The sequence below is a fragment of the Balaenoptera acutorostrata genome, chromosome 5 (genome assembly GCF_949987535.1).
Source record: "Balaenoptera acutorostrata chromosome 5, mBalAcu1.1, whole genome shotgun sequence".
In the NCBI taxonomy this organism is placed as follows: domain Eukaryota; kingdom Metazoa; phylum Chordata; class Mammalia; order Artiodactyla; family Balaenopteridae; genus Balaenoptera; species Balaenoptera acutorostrata.
The window spans coordinates 142,374,503-142,393,766 of record NC_080068.1 but is presented as its reverse complement, the minus strand read 5'-3'; the positions used below and the strand labels follow the sequence as shown (position 1 = coordinate 142,393,766).

General features: G+C 41.1%; 1 protein-coding gene across 14 annotated transcripts in view; it reads left to right on the top strand.

Moving 5' to 3' along the window:
- The first annotated feature begins 1,544 nt into the window (after window positions 1-1,544).
- Window positions 1,545-19,264, top strand: part of ADD1 (adducin 1) — a 76,986-nt gene continuing 59,266 nt past the window's right edge. For 12 of the 14 annotated variants that reach the window (XM_057546362.1, XM_057546360.1, XM_057546359.1 and 9 more), the window contains exon 1: window positions 1,545-1,675. The gene's annotated coding sequence lies outside the window, so the exon portion shown is untranslated. Of the gene's footprint in view, window positions 1,676-1,785; window positions 2,135-2,324; window positions 2,351-19,264 lie in introns of those variants that run through there. The other 2 variants (XM_057546355.1, XM_057546356.1) reach the window with 2 other exon arrangements.

Genomic DNA, 19,264 nt, shown 5'->3' with positions numbered 1-19,264 from the left:
CTGTAGTTGTGGCGCGTGGGCTCCAGAGTGCATGGGCTCTACAGTTTGCGGCATGCAGGCTCTCTCTCTGAGGCACACGAGTTCAGCAGTTGTGGTGCACAGGCTTAGTTGCCCCGCAGCCATGTGGGATCTTAGTTCCTCGACCAGGGATTGAACCCACACCCCCTGCAGTGGAAGCATGGAGTCTGCATTGGAAGGCGGATTCTTTACCACTGTACCACCAGGGAAATCCCTGGGTCTAACCTGCTGTTGATCTCACCCAGTGTATTCTTCATTTCTGACATTGTGTTTTTCACCTTTATTTGTTTGACTTGGGTCTTTTTTGTATCTTCTATGTCTCTACTTAACATGCTCAGTCGTCTTCTCCCTTTAGCAAGCCCCCACGGACACCTCTTCCGGGCCAGGCCTTGTTGCTGGGTGCAAGGGAAACAGAAGTGATAGATGTAGAATTGTGGAGTCTTGTCAGAAAAGTCTTCTGAGAAAAGCCAGTGTCCAGGAGATCAAAGGTCACTGTCTATTAGCCATAGACAGTATCCCCGACCCTCTGTGGACAAGGCCAAAGGGGACCCTGCTGGGAGGGAAGGCCTGGATTCCACACTACTTTTCCACTGCTCAGCTCTGGGCCTCAACTTTCTATGGGTATAAAGGGAGCTAGCCCATATGTCTTCCGGGTCTTTGGGGGACTCGGATGAGACAAGGAGGGGCAGTTTGGGGGCAGGTGCTGATGTGATCTCTAGTCTTGCCTCCAGGTCACTGGCAGGTGGCCTCGTCTCACCAATGCCCTGGTTCTGCAGAGGTGACTGTGCTCTTTCAAGCAGCATCAGCAGGCCAGGCTCCAGGCATCAGGCAGCGGCCGCGTCGATGGAGCCTTATCGGGATCCACAGGCCCAGCTGTCCTGGCCCTGCCCTGGCTGCCAGCCCAGCCCCAAACTTTGCCCGTGGTCCCGGGCACCCTGGCAAGGGCTTCTGGATGCAGACCAGCACAGGGCTGGGCACAGGGGGCAGGGTCCGTCCGCTGGAGGAGTGGGCGAGGCGGGCAGGGAGAGGCCCCCAGCCTCAGGCTGAGCAGGGCCTGGAAACTACCCTTTGGTAAGCCCTCCTGCGCATCGCACGAATCTGGCCCGCAGGAGACCTCCACGAGCCTGACCAGCAACAATGAATGAGTGACGGAGCGGCTCTGGGTGAGCGGACGCCGCTGGCACGACGGCCCGGCCTGCTTCAGCGACGAGGCATGTGGGGCTGCGACTGTCCGTCTCCACACTTTGGCACCTGCTTCGTCCGAAGGGGGAGGGCGCGGCCCCCGAAGTCCGTGACCCCCGAAGTCCGTCCCCGGAAAGGCGGTGGCCAGAGGCGGCAACCCCTCCCACCCAGGGCCCGCCCCACCTCTCCCGCCCGCTCTCAGCCAATAGCAGCACGCGTTGCTGGGAGGTGCAGCAAGGGCTGGGCCTATGGGGGTGGTGCGTTGTTAGGCTGCGGCGCAGCAGGCCGCACCCAGCTCGGGCTTCTGGGGCTGTGCGGAGGGCTGAGGGGGCGGGAGGCCGGGCGAGAGGCCGGGCGGGCGGGTGGGGGTTGCCGGCCGGGCAAGCGCGGCGGACAGGGGGCGGAGCCGGAGCGGACGGGCGGCGGCCGCGCTCAGACCTGGTAGCCCGCGCGCTGCCCGCGATTCGACCCTGAGGTGAGGCCCGTGCGCAGGACAGCGGCAGGCCCGGGGCTCCAAGCCGGGCGGCGGGGCCCGTGGCGGAGGCGCGGAGGGTGGAGGCGGCCCCGGGGGCCGTCCTGGGCGGGCGGGGGGGGTGTCCCCGCCGTTCGGCCGTCGGCCTTGATTGGCGCAGAGGGGCCGACGCCCTGCAGACCCGTCGTCGCACGGGCTGGTCTGTGGGAACGCCTGGGCAGCTCGTCGGTGGACTGGGTGGTGGGCTTCGGGCGTCCGAGTGGGAAAGGAGGATCTGGGCCGGACGTCGGGTCAGCGCGGTGCTCGCGGCCGCCGGGTCCGTGGCCCGCAGGGCTGAGGGCTCCAGGGTTCGAGCACAGACCTAGACAGACGCGGGCATCCGGATTCTGCCCGTCTGCTCTCGTTTTTTTGAAAAAACGACAGCTTCTGCCCAAAGAGAAAAGCCACATCTGCCTACGGATGGTAATAGGGTTGTCCTGCAACTTTATTAGAGAAGGAGCTGTTGGTCATCTCGCCCTCTCCTTCCTTCCTTTCTTTTTCGTTTCTTTTGGTGGGGCGGGGGGGGGGGCGGTCAGAGGGTCTCTGCCTTTAGCAATTACTTTTATTTTTGCTCTTGTAATTCATGGCTCAAGATATTTTACAGGTCTTTGTGTTCACTTCATGCAGTCTTACCTTAAAGTAAGTATTATGGTTAACCTGCAACGGCTGGTGGTGTGACCATATGATTTTATGCCTAAATGACATAAAGCAATTTGTCATATTCCCAAGAACCAAAAACATAGCTGAGAGCGGTGTGCAGTGCTGATAAGTTGTTACAGAAAGGTTTTTTTGCGGGTGAAAAATTGGTTAAATCTTAACGGGGATAGGAAGTAGGCTGTCTTCTTTGCTGAACACATCAGTAGAAGCCCCCAGTGAAAACGAGTCGGAGTCGGTGAGCTGGGGTTCAGCAGGCACCAAAGAGGGGAGGGCATCCCAGGCAAAGAGGGTGACTTGTACGCGGGTGGGATTGTAATAACTGCAGTCTTTAGTTAATGGGCAAGTGCCAGCCCACGTGTAAATTACTTTTTAAGATCCAGAATCTTAGTATTCTGACTGTGGGTTAAACTAGAATAGTAAAGTTGTTTTTTTTTTTTTTAGCATCTTTATTGGAGTATAATTGCTTTACAATGGTGTGTTAGTTTCTGCTGTATAACAAAGTGAATCAGCTATATGTGTACATATATCCCCATAGCTCCTCCCTCTTGCGTCTCCCTCCCACCCTCCGTATCCCACCCCTCTAGGTGGTCACAAAGCTGATCTCCCTGTGCTATGCGGCTGCTTCCCACTAGCTATCTTACATTTGTAGTGTATATATGTACGTGCCACTCTCTTACTTTGTCCCAGCTTACCCTTCCCCCTCCCCGTGTCCTCAAGTCCATTCCCTAGTAGGTCTGCGTCTTTATGCCCGTCTTGCCCCTAGGTTCTTCATGACCGTTCTTTTTTTTAGATTCCATATATATGTGTTAGCATACGGTATTTGTTTTTCTCTTTCTGACTTACTTCACTCTGTATGACAGACTCTAGGTCCATCCACCTCACTACAAATAACTCAATTTCGTTTCTTTTTATGGCTGAGTAATATTCCATAGTAAAGTTGTTTTTTAAGGAAGTGGATGGTTTTGGCAGTCCCAACTGCTTTTCAGAGTTTTGACGTGGGTTACAGCAGGACAAATGGTATGATTTGTTTTACTGCTTGTGTGGTTTTAGTTACAGAGGCTCACTGAATGACAGGAATCTAAATTCTACCCAGTCTCCAAAAGGTGGGATAGTTTCCTTTCTAAAATATAATTTATACAGCTCACCGTTTCTCCTTTAACTCTTTGATGGTATCCGATATTGGTAAGGTTTTGTTTGGTATTCAGTTTTTTGTTATTGATTTTACTATAAAAACTGATTCTTTAGATTGGTTTTTAGTTTTTAGTTAGTTCTTTCAAGTAGTCCTTGTATTGAATCAGAAAATACTGAAATGCTTTAAAAGATACTTTAAAAAAATTAAAACAAATTAAATATCCAGCCAATGTTAAAATTTTATTGATCGTCATAATTTTTTAACAGTTTGACAATAAATATATAAAATACATTTTTATTATGTGAAACTTAGAGTTTAACTGGACTTGTTTATTTACTTATTTTGAATTTTTGAGTTTTATTGTATTTATTTTTTTATACAGCAGGGTCTTACTAGTTATCTATTTTATACATATTAGTGTATACATGTCAATCCCAATCTCCCAATTCATCACACCAGCCCCACCACTTTCCCCCCTTGGTGTCCATACGTTTGTTCTCTACTTCTGTGTCTCTATTTCTGCCCTGCAAACCGGTTCATCTGTACTATTTTTCTAGGTTCCACATACATGCGTTAATATACGATATTTGTTTTTCTGTTTCTGACTTACTTCACTCTGTATGACAGTCTCTGGATCCATCCATGTCTCTACAAATGACCCAATTTTGTTCCTTTTTATGGCTGAGTATGTGGACTTGTTTATTTATTTTTACATGTTTAATTCTTCCCACACATGTAGAGAGACTAGTATAGTAAACGTCTCTTTACCCTCATCCAGCTTCAGCAGTTATTAACTCATGGCCAGTTTTGCTTTATCTGTACCCCCAAACCCAGATGTCATATCATTTTAGCCGTTAAGTATTTCTGTATGTATATCTATATACATCTTTTAAAAAAGATAAATACAGATACCACTATCACAGAATTCCTTATTACCTTCAAATATCCAACTAGTGTTGAAATTTTTTGATTATAACAGTTTGAATCAGGATCCAAATGCTATTCATACATTGTGGCTTATTTTAATCTATAGGCTCCTCCATCTTTTGTTATCTCTTGTAATTTATTTGTTGCTGAAATTGGTGGTTTGTCCTGTGGAATTACACACAGTCTGGATTTTATTCTTCTGTAGTTTACACAGAATTTGCTGTAAATGTAATCTAATTTAGTTAGAGCTGAAGGAGTAGTCAGATTCAGGTTTGATTTATTTTTGGCAAGAAGACTTCATAGGTTAGTAGGCAGATAAGGATTAGTAGTCTTTTTTTTTAAATTGAATATAGTTGATTTACAGTGTTTCAGGTGTACATCAAAGTGATTCACATATACTTTTCAGATTCTTTTCCAATGTAGGTTATTACAAGATACTGAATATAGATCCCTGTGCTATCCAGTAGGCACTTGTTTATCTACTTTATGCATAGTAGTGTGTGTCTGTTAATCCCAAATTCCTAATTTATCTTACCCTATCCCCCTTTCCCCTTCGGTAACCATAAGTTTGTTTTCTCAGTCTGTGAGTCTATTTCTGTTTTGTAAATAAGTTCATTTGTATCATTTTTTTAGATTTCACTAAAGTGATATCATATGCTATAATATGTGTGATATATCATATCATATGTCTTTCTCTGGCTTATTTCACTTAGTATGATAATCTCTAGGTACATCCATGTTGCTGCAAGTAGTCTTTCTTCTTGTTAGGAGCCCTTGATGCTCAATGTTTAGAGTCATTATTTCATTAGGCATTAAAAAATGTTGATATTTTAATTATATAACTTCATCATTGATTAGCTGAATATTTCTATAAAGAGTAATTTCCCCTCCTTCGTAATTTGGTTATCTTGAATTATAACTCTTTAAGGAAAGGCAAGATAAATGCTTAATTCTGCTCCATTTTTTATTAGTTTTCAAAATAATGAGTTGGTGTCCTCCAAAAATAGTCAGTGAATTGTGTATATGTATTTGTGTCCTTGTGAACTCATGGATTTAAATGTATTTGATATGGTTCAATTCATTGTAGATCCTTATTGAGGCTCAACTTGTTCCATCGTTGTCCAATAGGAATCTGTTCAAATCGGCTCGTAAATCCTTTAGACACAACTCTTAATAGTCTTTGATTGCTCTTCTTTCTGGTATGACAAACTGCACCAGGCTCACCTTGTACATTTTCTCTCCCAGCCCTGGAATCATCATTTCTCCAAGGGGCCTTGGTTTCTTTTAATGAAACAATAGTATTTAGTAATCACAGTCTGTGCCCTGGAGTTGTTCATTGCTACTAAGTTGATCATTGTTTCTAGGTCTTTTCAGTGCACACATCATGGATTACTGACACTTTCAGTTGTAAAGCAAGAGGACAGAATTCTATTTAACCTTCTTGATCTTGCACCTGTACCTTTTTTTTCTTCTAAGACAAACATCTTGATTCTAATTACTCATTGTTTTATCCCACACTGTACATACTTCAGTATCAGAAGAGTAATACGAACACTACCACCAAGTGATATAAAGTATTTAAGAGGTTTTTTTGCATCCTTATTTGGAATATGTAGTCAGATTACTGTGTTTTAAAGTCACTTTGAATAGTTACTCCATGATTTTGCCACCACTGGATGTATAGTGTTCGTTTTTTATTTTGCTTTCAGTGTTTAGGAATTGCTTTTATTTTTAATCTTTTTTTCTTTTTTTTTTAATTGAAGTAACTTGATGTACAATATCATATAAGCTATAGGTAGTGATAAACAATTTTTAAAGGTTATACTCCATTTATAGTTATTATAAAATACCGACTAAGGAATTGCTTTTTGTCTTGTTTTTAGATTCCATGTATAAGTGGGACCATACGGTATTTGTCTTTCTCTGTCTGACTTATTTCATTTATCATAATGTTCTCGAGGTTCATCCATGTTATAGAATGTATCAGGATTTTCTTCCTTTTTAAGACTGAATAACATTCCATTGTATGTAAATACCACATTTTGTTTATTCATTCATCCCTCAGTAGACAGTTGGGTTGCTTCCACATTTCAGCTATTGTGAATACTGCTGCTGTAAACATGGAGGTACAGATATCTCTTTGAAACCCTACTTTCAGTTCTTTGGGTTATATAGCCCGGAGTGGAATTGCTGGATCATATGGTAATTCTGTTTAAAAAATTTGGGAGAACCACTGTACTGTTTTCCACAGTGGCTGTACCATTTTACATTCCCACCAGTAGAGCAGTCCAATTTTTTCACATCCTTGCCAACATTTGTTTTCTTTTTATTGATAGTAGCCGTAATAGTCATCCTAATGGGTATGAGGTGGTATCTCGTTGTAGTTTTGATTTGCGTTTCCCTAATCCCACCAGGCTTTTTTTCACTTACCATTTGGCATCCATGCCAGACTATAATATAGACATATTTCTCATTCCTTCTTCCAGTTGCATTGTGCTCCTTTATGTGGTTGTACCATACTTTATTCAAGAAGATATGACTGCTTTTTAATGAACATTCAACACAAATATCTTGTCTGATAATGGCATTTTTTTCTTTTTTATAAATTTATTTATTTATTTTTGGCTGCGTTGGGTCTTTGTTGCTGTGCGTGGGCTTTCTCTAGTCGCAGCAGGAGGGGGCTACTCTTCGTTGCAGTGCGCGGACTTCTCATTGCGATGGCTTGTCTTGTGGCGGAGCGCAGGCTCTGGGTGCGTGGGCTTCAGTAGTTGTGGCTTGTGGGCTCAGTAGTTGTGGCTCGCGGGCTCAGTAGTTGCGGCTCACGGGCTTTAGAGCGCAGGTTCAGTAGTTGTGGTGCACGGGCTTAGTTGCTCTGTGGCATGTGGGATCTTCCCAGACGAGGGTTTGAACCTGTGTCCCCTGCATTGGCAGGCGGATTCTTAACCACTGTGCCACCAGGGAAGCCCTAATTTTTTAAGAGCTTAATTGTGAGAAATAATGTTCGTGGCAAATTATTAAAGGCCCATCTGTTCCCTTAAAGCAGGAGTTGACAGACTTTCTGTAAAGGGCCAGATAATAAATATTTTAGGCTTTGAGGGCTGTATGATCTCTGTTGCAACTACTCAGCTCTGCTGTTGTTGCATGAAAGCAGCCATAGATGATATGTAAGTGAATGAGCATGACTGTCCCATAAAACCGTGTTTATGGATGCTGAAATTTGAATTGATTTTCATGTCTATCATATATTTATGTTTCATATAATTTTTTTTAGCCTTTAAAAATCAAAGCTTGTGACCCTTATAAAAACAGGCAGTGGGCTGGATTTGGCTTCAGGCGGGGCATCATTTGCTGATTTCTGCCTGGAGTTTAAATTTTATCATTAGATCAAATTAGACATCTGCCTCCTGGACTTAATTGTTTTGTCTGCCAGTGGACTTTCTTTCGTTGCATCCTGCTTTGGTCTACAGTAAGGAACTATGTAGGAGAAATACTGTCCTGAGATGCCACATGGTATTGGTTGCAGGGCTATCACTGGGGCCTTTGTCCATTATAATAAATGAAATAAGGACTGTTCTTTCTTCAAGAAATCTGCTTTACTCTTCTTTGAGTAGAATTTTCAACTTCATTATTCTAGTTCTATCCCAGAATGAATTTTTATATTTCATGTTTGTCCTTTAGTTTAATATATTTCAGCTATGGTTCCATAGTAAGAGCTACTTGGAGTTAGAAACCCCTGGTTACACCTAGTTGTATAACTTTCTTTGCCAAATTAATATTTTTTAATTTAATTTTTATTTTATTTTGGAGTATAGTTGATTTACAATATTGTGTTAGTATCAGGTGTACAGCAAAGTGATTCAGTTATACATATACATACATCCTTTTTTTTCAGATTCTTTTCCCATGTAGGTTATTACAGAATATTGAGTAGAGCTCCTTGTGCCATACAGTAGGTCCTTGTTGATTATTTTATGTATGGTAGTGTGTATATGTTAATTCCAGACTCCTAATTTATCCCTCCCCTGACCTTTCCCTTTTGGTAACCCTAAGTTTGTTTTCGAAGTCTGTGAGTCTGTTTCTGTTTTGTAAATAAGTTCATTTGTATCATCTTTTTAGATTCTACATATAAGTGATATCATATATTTGTCTTTGTCTGACTTACTTCACTTAGTATGATAATCTCTAGGTCCATCCATATTGCTGTAAAATTTGCCAAATTAATCTTAAGCTAGCATTAAACCTGGCCCGGAGGAAGAACCCAAGAAATGGCAAAGCCCCTTGCCTACCCTCACCTCCATCACTTCCTCCACCTCTTATCCTTGGGCACATCACTTCTCTTTTTCTGAACTTAAGTTTCCCCATTTGTGCAGTGATGATAATATCTTCCTTAACTACTTCAAAGAATTTGTATGATGATTAAATGAAAAAGTACTTTGTAAGCGATAGGTGCTGCTCAAGTGTGTGATTTATTATCACATATTTAGAATATACTTGGGGGCAAAAAGGAGAGAGGAAGCATTGCTAATGGTGCAGTAACTTCTCTTAAATTCACCCCCAACAATTATTTATCTCATGCCTTTTGGGTGTGAAGCATTGTACTGAAAAAGCAGATGCTATACATATTGTAGCTCATCTTGCCAAATGAGATGATACTGTTTGAGAAAATGTAATGCTTGTAATTCAGAGGTGCCGTTGCCACAGAAGCTTACTACACAAAATTATAGATTTGAGCCAAAGGTCTGGAAACTCAAAACCTTGGGGTAAAATCTTTTAGTTTTACTTTAAAGATGTTGCTTCACTGTCTTTTTTTTTTTTTTTAATAAATTTATTTATTTTTTGGCTGCGTTGGGGTGTTCGTTGCTGCGTGTGGGCTTTATCTAGTTGCAGCGAGTGGGGGCTACTCTTCGCTGCAGTGTGTGGGCTTTTCATTGCGTTGGCTTCTCTTGCTGCGGAGCACGGGCTCTAGGCACGTGGGCTTCAGTAGTTGTGGTGCATGAGCTCAGTAGTTGTGGCTCGTGGGCTCTAGAGCACAGGCTTAGTAGTTGTGGCGCACGGGCTTAGTTGCTCTGCGGCATGTAGGATCTTCGCGGACCAGGGCTCGAACCCGTGTCCTCTGCATTGGCAGGTGGATTCTTAACCACTGCACCATCAGGGAAGCCCTTCACTGTCTTCTTGCTTGCATCACCTCCTACAAGCAGTCTGCTGTCATCCTTATCTTGTTCTTCTACATAACATGTCTTTTTCTTTGGCTGCTTTTAAGATTTTCCCTGTCACTGGTTTTGAGCAATTTTATAGTATTTTGATGTGCTTTTGTATTCAGTAGTTTTTTCGTGTTTCTTGTGCTTGGGGTTCATTGAGCTGCTTTTTTGGATTTGTGGGTTTATAATGTTTGTCAAACTTGAGAAAATCTTGGCCATTATTTTTTCACATTTCCTTCTCCATGTTGCCTTTGAGGACTCCAGTCCCATTCATGTTAGACCATTTAAAGTTGCCCCACAGCTCACGGATGCTTTGTTCATTTATTTGTCTTTCCCCTTTATGTTTTGTTTTGGTTGTTTTTTATTGCTGTGTCTTCATATTCACTACTCTCTCTTCTACAATGTTTACTCTATCATTAATCTTGTTCAGTGTAATTTTTCATCTTACATGGTGTAGCTTTCATCTTTAGAAGTTCAATTCGTATCATATTTATATCTTTCATCTCTCTACTTGAGATTTTGAACATATATAATACAGTTGTACTAACTGTTTTAGTGACCTTGTCCACTAATTTTAACTTCCCTTTCAGTTCTGGGTTGGTTTGATTGATTTATCTCTTCAATATGGGTCATATTTTCCTGCTTCTTTGCTTGTTAGGTAATTTTTTATTGGATTCCAGACATCATAAATTTTACGTTGTTGGGTTCTGAATTATTATTTCTTCCTATAAACGTTCTTAAGCTTTGTTCTGTTATGTTAGCAGTAGGACTTTAAAATTTTTCCTGCGTTGGAGATGGTGAATGGCAGCATTTTCTTTTTCTTTTTACATAAATTAAATTCCTAGCTTCCTTGAGATCTGAAGTCAGTGAAACAACAACAACAACAGCACTTTTCTTTGAATCATATATATCATTTTGTTTTTTATTTTCCCCCATGCTTTGGCAAGTTATTTTGGCAAGTAGAAGGGATGTCTTTTTTTGAATTTCCTATCGTCTACGGTTTTATTTTTATTTTTTATTTTTTAAAATTTTATTTATTTATTTATTTATGGCTGTGTTGGGTCTTCGTTTCTGTGCGAGGGCTCTCTCTAGTTGCGGCAAGCGGGGGCCACTCTTCATCGCGGTGTGCGGGCCTCTCACCATCGCGGCCTCTCCTGTTGCGGAGCACAGGCTCCAGATGCGCAGGCTCAGCAATTGTGGTTCACGGGCCCAGCCGCTCCGTGGCATGTGGGATCCTCCCAGACCAGGGCTCGAACCCGTGTCCCCTGCATTGGCAGGCAGACTCTCAACCACTGCGCCACCAGGGAAGCCCTCGTCTACGGTTTTAAAAATTGAATCTAAGATTTGGTTAAGTAGCAGACAGATTAAACATGCTAATACTTGCTTAGTTTGTTCAGTGCTTGCTGGCTAACACATGGCTCCTTAAAATATTTAGGTATCTTAACATAGCATAATATTAAACTTTAACAAAACTGTTTAATAGTTAATGCTTGTTCTGACCTTCTACATGCAGGAAACTTGAGTTGGAAGGAATGAAGGGAAGCAAGTTTAACTCAGTTTTGCCCTTTGAGCTTTATTTATTCCAGAAGTACCTTTTTAAACAAGTGTTATGACTAATGTATAATATTGTCTTTGATATCTGTTAGCTTCAAAGTGTTGAGCATATTTTGACATGATTTTGTATGCATTTAAGCTACATAGGAAAAGAATAGCATTTTTAAATACAGTAGGACTGGAGTGTGGAGGACACTTTTTTTTAAATTAATTAATTTATTTGTTTTTATTTTTGGCTGTATTGGGTCTTCGTTGCTGCTCATGGGCTTTCTCTAGTTGAGGCAAGCGGGAGCTACCCTTCGTTGTGGTGCACGGGCTTAGTTGCTCTGCGGAATGTGGGATCTTCCCGGGCCAGGGATTGAACCCGTGTCCCCTGCATTGGCAGGCGGATTCTTAACCACTGCGCCACCAGGGAAGCCCACTTAACTTTTTTTTTTTTTTTTTTGCCCACTTAACTTTTAACTGAACAGTGTCTTGAAAGCCTAGTCTGCCAGGATAAAATGACAGTAATTTTTAAAATGTTATTTTGCAAGCATATTTTCCATTCTGTAGCTTTCATTAACTTGCAGTCCCATCTCTTCACCTATAGTTATTGAGCACCTACTATACACTGGGTACTTTTCTGGGCACTGAACAGAGCAGGGAATGAGACACATTTTCCTTTCTTGGGAACTTATATTCTAGAAAGAGAGGTTAGTTAATAAAGAACTACTGTAATGTCAGATAGTAACAACTGCTGTGAAGACCATGGAACTGGTTAAGGGAACAGGATAAGGGAATGGAGAATGGTGGCAGCAAGGATCTGTTTCAGATTGGGGAGGGAGGTGGGCTTCTCTAAGGAGGTGATGTTTGATCAGAGATCGAATCTGTGTACTTTTGGGGGAAAGCATCTGGGCAGTGGAGACCCGTCTCACTGTATATGGTTTCTTGTTGCCTGTTGGTGGGGGCAGGCCATGTAGGCTAGACATCTGGAAAAGAACACCCTCGTGGGCTGTGAACTAGATGGGGAAGCAGAGCAGGTGCTGTTTGCCAGTTTCCCTATACTTGTGTAATGCCTGGCACTGGGTAGTGTAGATATGAAATTGATTTTTTTGGTGGAGCCCATCTAATAATGGCAAAATTATTGTTATTATTAGTAGTGTCATAATTAAATAATCATTAAGTTTAATAATAGCCACAGTTAATTTTTATTGAGTACTCCATGGGAGGTATTGTTGTTGTCCCATTTTGCAGACGAGGGAGCTATGAGACAGGTTAAGTATTATAACTTGCCCAAGAGCACACAGCCAGAGTGGTGGTGTGTACATATACCTCCTTTAAAAAATAAATTGTTATGCATAATGATATTGATTTTGCTCCTCCTTAATACATCTTGGCGAATACTCAGTAGCAGCATACATAAATCTATTTTGTTCTCTTTAATAGTCTCAGGTATTTCGTCTTAACAATACAATTTATTTAATCACTGCTGTATTGATAGGTATTAGCTTCCAGATTTTTACTGTTATAAACTTTTTCAGTTAATATTCTTTGTCTTTGGGCACTATGAAGTATATCTGTAGATATAGTCTCAGAGGTGAAATTGCCTGGTTCAAGGATATTTGTACTTTTAGTTTCCATAGCTGTTTCCAAATTACCCTCCTAAGGAATTATGCCAGTTTATATTCCCACCAACTACATGTATTCCCCACATAAGAAAGTGTTGACGTGTAACAAAGAGGTAATCACAGTACCTATCTTACACAGTTATTGTGAGGATTAAATGAATTAAATGCATAAAAGCTACCTAGTAAGTGGCTGCTATATATTACTAATATAATTATTAACCATGTTTCTGAACCTTATTACCAAAAATATTATAAGCCTAGGAACTGTTTCAGGAGGTTGGAAAAGGGGGTTTATACAACTGACCGTATATGCTCCCCAAATACTGTCCCCCTTTCAGAACAGCTTAGCTCTGCGTCGAGGCCTTGGGAGCTGTGGGGGCCTGGGAGCTTCAGGCTGATGTGGGAATCGAGCCCGCAGGCACATGCGGACAGGACCGAGGTGCCCTCAGAGGCAGCGCACAGTGGGTGTTGACTCCATGTGTGCCTCCGCGGCACCCTGCAGTAGCAACCTTCAGTGTTTCCGTGGGGAGCAGGAGCGGCGCTGGGAGGCACCTGCAGAATACCCTGTCTCAAACGCTTTGTTCTCCCCTTCTCTTCATCTGATAAGGCTTAGTTTAAATTTGCCTTGTGCACTGACTTACGGAGAATGATTCAGGGAGCTCCTCAGCGAAGCAGACAGTTTTTCTCATCCGCATGCTGTTGCTTGAAATGTCTTGTGGAGGAGACAAAGCAGTGTGGTGGTAAGGAATGAGCAGGTCTTCAACCAGAAGGTGCGAGTTTACTGCAGGTTCACTGAGGGTTACCCAGCAGTGGGTGACAAAGTCACTTAACTGATCCCAGCCTCAGTTCTCTCTCACAAAATGAAGCAGTTATAAGATGCAAAGGAGAGAATGTTGTGAAAACCCTTTTGAAAATGCAAATGCTGAAGAACATATATGTTCACACAAAAATTGGTATGTGAATGTCCGTAGCAGTATTACTCTTAATAGCTGAAAAGTGGAAACAAACCCGGTAATAAAGAATGAAATACTGATACATGCTGCAAATGGATGAACTTGGAAAAGGTTTTGCTAAATGAAAGAAGCCAGAGAAAGAGGTGGTAGGGGAGGGGAGGAATAGGAATGGGGACTGACTGCTAATGTGTGTGGGGTTTCTTTTTGGGTGTTGAAAATGTTATAAAATTAGATCGTGATGATGGTTGCACATCTCTTTGAATATACTAAAACCCACTGAACTGTACACTTTAAGTCGGTGAATTTTATGATGTATATCAGTAAAGCTGTAAAAATGCGAATGCTGCATTAGGCATTTTATTCTCACTGAAGTAAGTTAGTTGTCAATTACTGGTATAATGCTGGGTATTAGGGATATAGTGTCTGGATGCAGTTTGCCACTCAAACTGTGTAGCCCTGGATCAAGCTGATGAAATTCTCTGAACTCACTTTTTTTCTTCGGTTGAAACAGAAGTAGTAATAGTAACAGTCTCGTCTAACTAGAAGTGTTGTGAGGCCACAATGAGAGAACTTTTGAATGCGTGTGGTACATAGGTATGTTGTCAGTGTGCATTTCCTTTCCTTTCTTCCTTTTCCAGTGTATAGACCAGGGAGAAGCAGATGTTAAGTGGGAAAGGCACAGAAAGGCAATAAAGAGTCCTGTTTACTAGCTACTCCCACTCTCTTTTTTTTTTTTAATAAAGTATGTGCAGAGATATTTTTGTTTTGTTACAGCTGTATGTATTTGCAGCTTAGCAAGAACTTTGTGGTTAAGCCATGCTTTCCAAGATTAAAGAATGTTTTAGTTAATAGGCCAACCTTGTTCCCAGGTGATACCATTAATCAGGTTATTATTGCATAGAGCTTCAGGCAAGAAGGGAGGGTAGAAATGATTCTTGAGTCTCATAGAATGAACTCCCTTTAAGACTGAGTGTCTACTTCAGTAGGAGAGATATGAAGGTAGTCTGTCCATCTTTAGGGGAACTAGATGACCCCTCCATCCAGATACTCTCTATCTCAGTTTATTCTGAGAATCGTCCCCAGGAACTGAAGCACAGCGTACATTGACAGTGTAACCACTGGGAATGTCTCTGACCTAGGATGTCTGGAATATTGAATGTGCTCTGTTTTCTGCATAGGGTGTTTGATTAATTGTTTTGGAAAGCAGGGAATTTCTTGAGGGAAACATTTCTTTTCCAGCTTTTCGTCAAGCGATAATAGTATGAATTTTCTTTGTCTCTAGTTTGTAAATGACAGTAGTCACATTTAGGAGATGTATTAATTCACTGAACTTTTAAAAAGGCCTTTAGTGTGCCAGGCATTGCACTAGGCATTGGGAATCAGACATAACAAGAACACAGGTCCCACTTCAAGGGCTCTTGGCTCTTCAGGTCAGACAGAGAGGAAGCCCATGAGGATGAGTACACAGGAACTCCTGCTAGGGCCTTCTCCGTAGGGACATGAGGTAGATCTGTTAAAGGTGTCCAGATCACTGAGATGTTTCATATCACTCACTCACAGTTATTTTTACCATTTCTGTTTTATAAAAATCAAGCTAGCCATTTTAAAGTATGTTTTACTTTTTCTTGGTGGATAGTTTTCATTTTGATTGCTTTGTGATGCACTAGGGTGAAGTAGAATCCTTATGAAAATAGTGCAGATTTTGCTGACTACAACTATGGAAGGCTGCCAGTACCTTTTTCATAAAATGAGTTACTTGTACGTTATTTCAGCTCTTGACCCCAGATTTTATTGTTCTGTGAAAACAGCCATGACATCATCTTTTTTTTTTTTTTTTTTTTTAAGGCACAAAGGAAAAATCCACTTTTTGGTATATTGCCTTCCTTTTTTTTTTAATATTTATTTTTTGGCTGCATTGGGTCTTAGTCACGGCACACGGGATCTTTCATTGCAGCGTGTGGGCTCTCTTGTTGTGGCACGCAAGCTCAGTAGTTGTGGCACGTGGGCTTAGTTGCCCCACAGCATGTGGGATCTTAGTTCCCCGACCAGGGATTGAACTGGCGTCCTCTGCATTGCAAGAGGGATTCTTAACCACTGGACCACCAGGGAAGACCCCCATGACATCATCTTTATTCTCAGTAAAAATCAAGGCTGAATGATAGTTGCAAGAATAGATAAACATGAATTCCATTGTATGTGATGTATGTTTTTTTCCCCCTGAAGGAGCATGTGGTTTGTGCTTTTATTTTTTATTTTTTGGCTGTGCCTCACAGCTTGCGGGGTCTCAGTTCCCCATTCATTTCCGGACCACAGCAGTGAAAGTGCTGAATCCTAACCACTAGACAACCAGGGAACTCCCATAAAATTTAATTGTCTTGGAAAGCAGGGAGGTGCAAGGTTCTCTATACTTCTAATGATCTTTTGATTACATTATTCTTTTTTTTCTATTTACTGTTTGCTAATTTTTTGACTGCTTTGCCTGTTTTAATAATTGAGCTATGCTTTGGTGTTAATCTACCCATTATGGGTTAATCTATCCATTTTGATGGTAGATTTGTCAATTTTTCTCTGAGTTTTTATAGTTTTTGCTTCATATGTGTTGACACCATTTTTTTTTTATAACTTTTATCAGATGTTTATTTATTTATTTATTTATTTATAGCTGTGTTGGGTCTTTGTTTCTGTGCGAGGGCTTTCTCTAGTTGCGGCAAGCGGGGGCCACTCTTCATCGCGGTGCGCGGGCCTCTCACTGTCGTGGCCTCTCTTGTTGCGGAGCACAGGCTCCAGATGCGCAGGCTCAGTAATTGTGGCTCATGGGCCCAGTTGCTCCGCGGCATGTGGGATCTTCCCAGACCAGGGCTCGAACCCGTGTCCCCTGCATTGGGAGGCAGATTCTCAACCACTGCGCCACCAGAGAAGCCTCCTGTTGACACCATTTTAATAGGCATATATATGTATCTTCCTGTTGAATTGAAATTTTTTATCATTATTTAGGATAGCACTTCCATTCTAAAGTAATGCTTTTATTTTCCGTGGTCTTTATTGTCTCACATTAATATAGATACTCCAGCTTTTTTTTTGGTTGTTGTTTGCTTGGTATACCTCTTTTCATCCATTTACTTTCAAACTTTCTATGTTCTGTTCTTACGTTTTATGGGGATGTGAGCTTTTTTGTGGCTGCTATAACAAATTACCACAAACTTGGTGCCTTAAAACAAGAGAAATTATTCTCTCACAGTTCTGGAGGCCAGAAGTCCAAAATCAGTATCACTGAGCCAAAATCTCAGTGTTGGAGGGGACATAGTTCCTCTAGACCTTCTAGAGGAGAGAATTTGTTCCTTGACTCCTACGGCTGCCAGTATTCTTTGGCTATAGCTGCATCACTCCAATCTCTGTGTCCCTGGTCAAGTTGTCCTCTTTTATGTCTGTGTAGCCAAATCTCCCTCTGCCTCCTTTTTGTAAGGATACTGGTGATTGCATTTAGGGTCCACCCAGGTAATCCAGGATAATCTCACCATTCCCAATACCTTAATCACATTTCCACAATCTTTGCAATGTGAAGTGACATTTACAGGTTCCAGGGATTAGGACTGATTTCTTCGGTGCCCATCCTTCAGCCTACTACAATGGGTATTATATCTGGCTTTTAACTGGCATAATACATTTACATTTATTGTGATTCTGATAAATTTGTACTTCTTCTGTCATCATACAATTTGTTTTCTATTTGTAATTTTTTTCCCTGCACTCTTGCCTTTTTGAACAACCAAGTTCTTTTGTTTGTTTTTCATTATGTACTCTGTTTGGTTTGGAAATTACATACTCTATTATGTTCTTTTTTTTTACTTTTTTTTTTTTAAAGGAATTCCTTTTATTTTTATTATTTATTTATTTATTTATTTATTTTTGGCTGTGTTGGGTCTTTGTTTCTGTACGAGGGCTTTCTCTAGTTGCGGCAAGCGGGGGCCACTCTTCATCGCGGTGCGCGGGCCTCTCATTATCGCGGCCTCTCTTGTTGCGGAGCACAGGCTCCAGATGCGCAGGCTCAGTAGTTGTGGCTCACGGACCTAGTTGCTCCGCGGCATGTGGGATCTTCCCAGACCAGGGCTCGAACCTGTTTCCCCTGCATTGGCAGGCAGATTCTCAACCACTGCGCCACCAGGGAAGCCCTATTATGTTCTTTTAGTGGTTGCCCTTGAAGTTTTGCCATGCATATTTAACAAAGTGAAATTAATTTCATATTCCACTACAAGAGAAAACAAAGATGTTAAAATACTTTAATTCCGATTAAACTCAATGATCAAGTTACATGCTACTCTGATCCAGTATTTTAGTCTAGCCTTTTTTTTTTAGCCTTATAAATTGGACAGCATCATCACTATGTTTTTCAAAAACATTTTTAGATTTACTTTCTCGTTTAACAATTTCTTTACTCACGATGCTTATTGCATTTCTGATTTATTTCCTGGGATCATTTTTTCTTCTTTAAAAGTTCCTTTACTATAGGTCTGTAGGAGGTACCTCTGCTTTTGTTTATCTGGAATGACCTTATTTCACATACATTCTCGAAAGACAGCCTTTCTTTGTGTAGAAATCTAGATTGACAGTTATTTCCCTTTCAGTAGTTTCTTTACTTTTGTTGTTTCTGTTACAAGTTTGCCAATAGTCTAATTATCATTCCTTCATAGGTGATGTCTTTTTTTCCTCTGCTTTTAGAAAAAATTTTTTTGCCTTAGCTATTCTGCAGATTCGTTACAGTATTTATGAGGCATGGATCGCTATTTATTTTGCTTGGTATTTGTGGGTTCGTGTCTTTCAGTTATGTAAAATTGTCAGCCATTCTCTCTGGATACTGATTCTTTTCTATTCTTTATTATCTCTGCTTATAACTCAGTAAATGTATAGTAGATTTTCTTATTCTGTCCTTCATATCTTTTCTGTGTTAATTTGCATCTCCTTGTCTCTCTGTGCTGGTTTCTGGATAATATTTTTAAAATCTATCTTTTAATTCACTGATTCCTGTATGTAAACAGGAATCTCTGTCAAAGCTGTTATTAATTCATTAGTTGATTAAACATTTTTTTTTTCAAATTATTTGATTTCTAAAAGTTCTCTGTGGTTTCTTTTTCAGCTCTGCCTGCTCATTTTTGGTAGTCTCTATGGCTTGTCGTATTTATGATTAATTTGTTTTTTAAACATTTCATACATAGTTATTCTGTGTTCTGTGTTATAATTCTAGTATTTGAAGTCTTTGAGGGCTTGGACCTGTAATTTATTTTTTTCAATGCCTGTCACTCATGGAGATTGTTTTTGGGTTTACTGAATTTTTGACTTGGACCTCTATTTGGTTGATCTTAACCTGTGGAAAAACCTGGGGAGTCAACACTGAGGATGTTTTTTTCTGAGAAGATTGTATTTACTTCTACTGTGAGCCAAGGTTATTCATCCTGAGACCATTTCCATCCCCTTACAGAGTTCAGCTCATCAGCTCCTCCTTTTTTGCCTCTACCAATGCAGATTTTTGT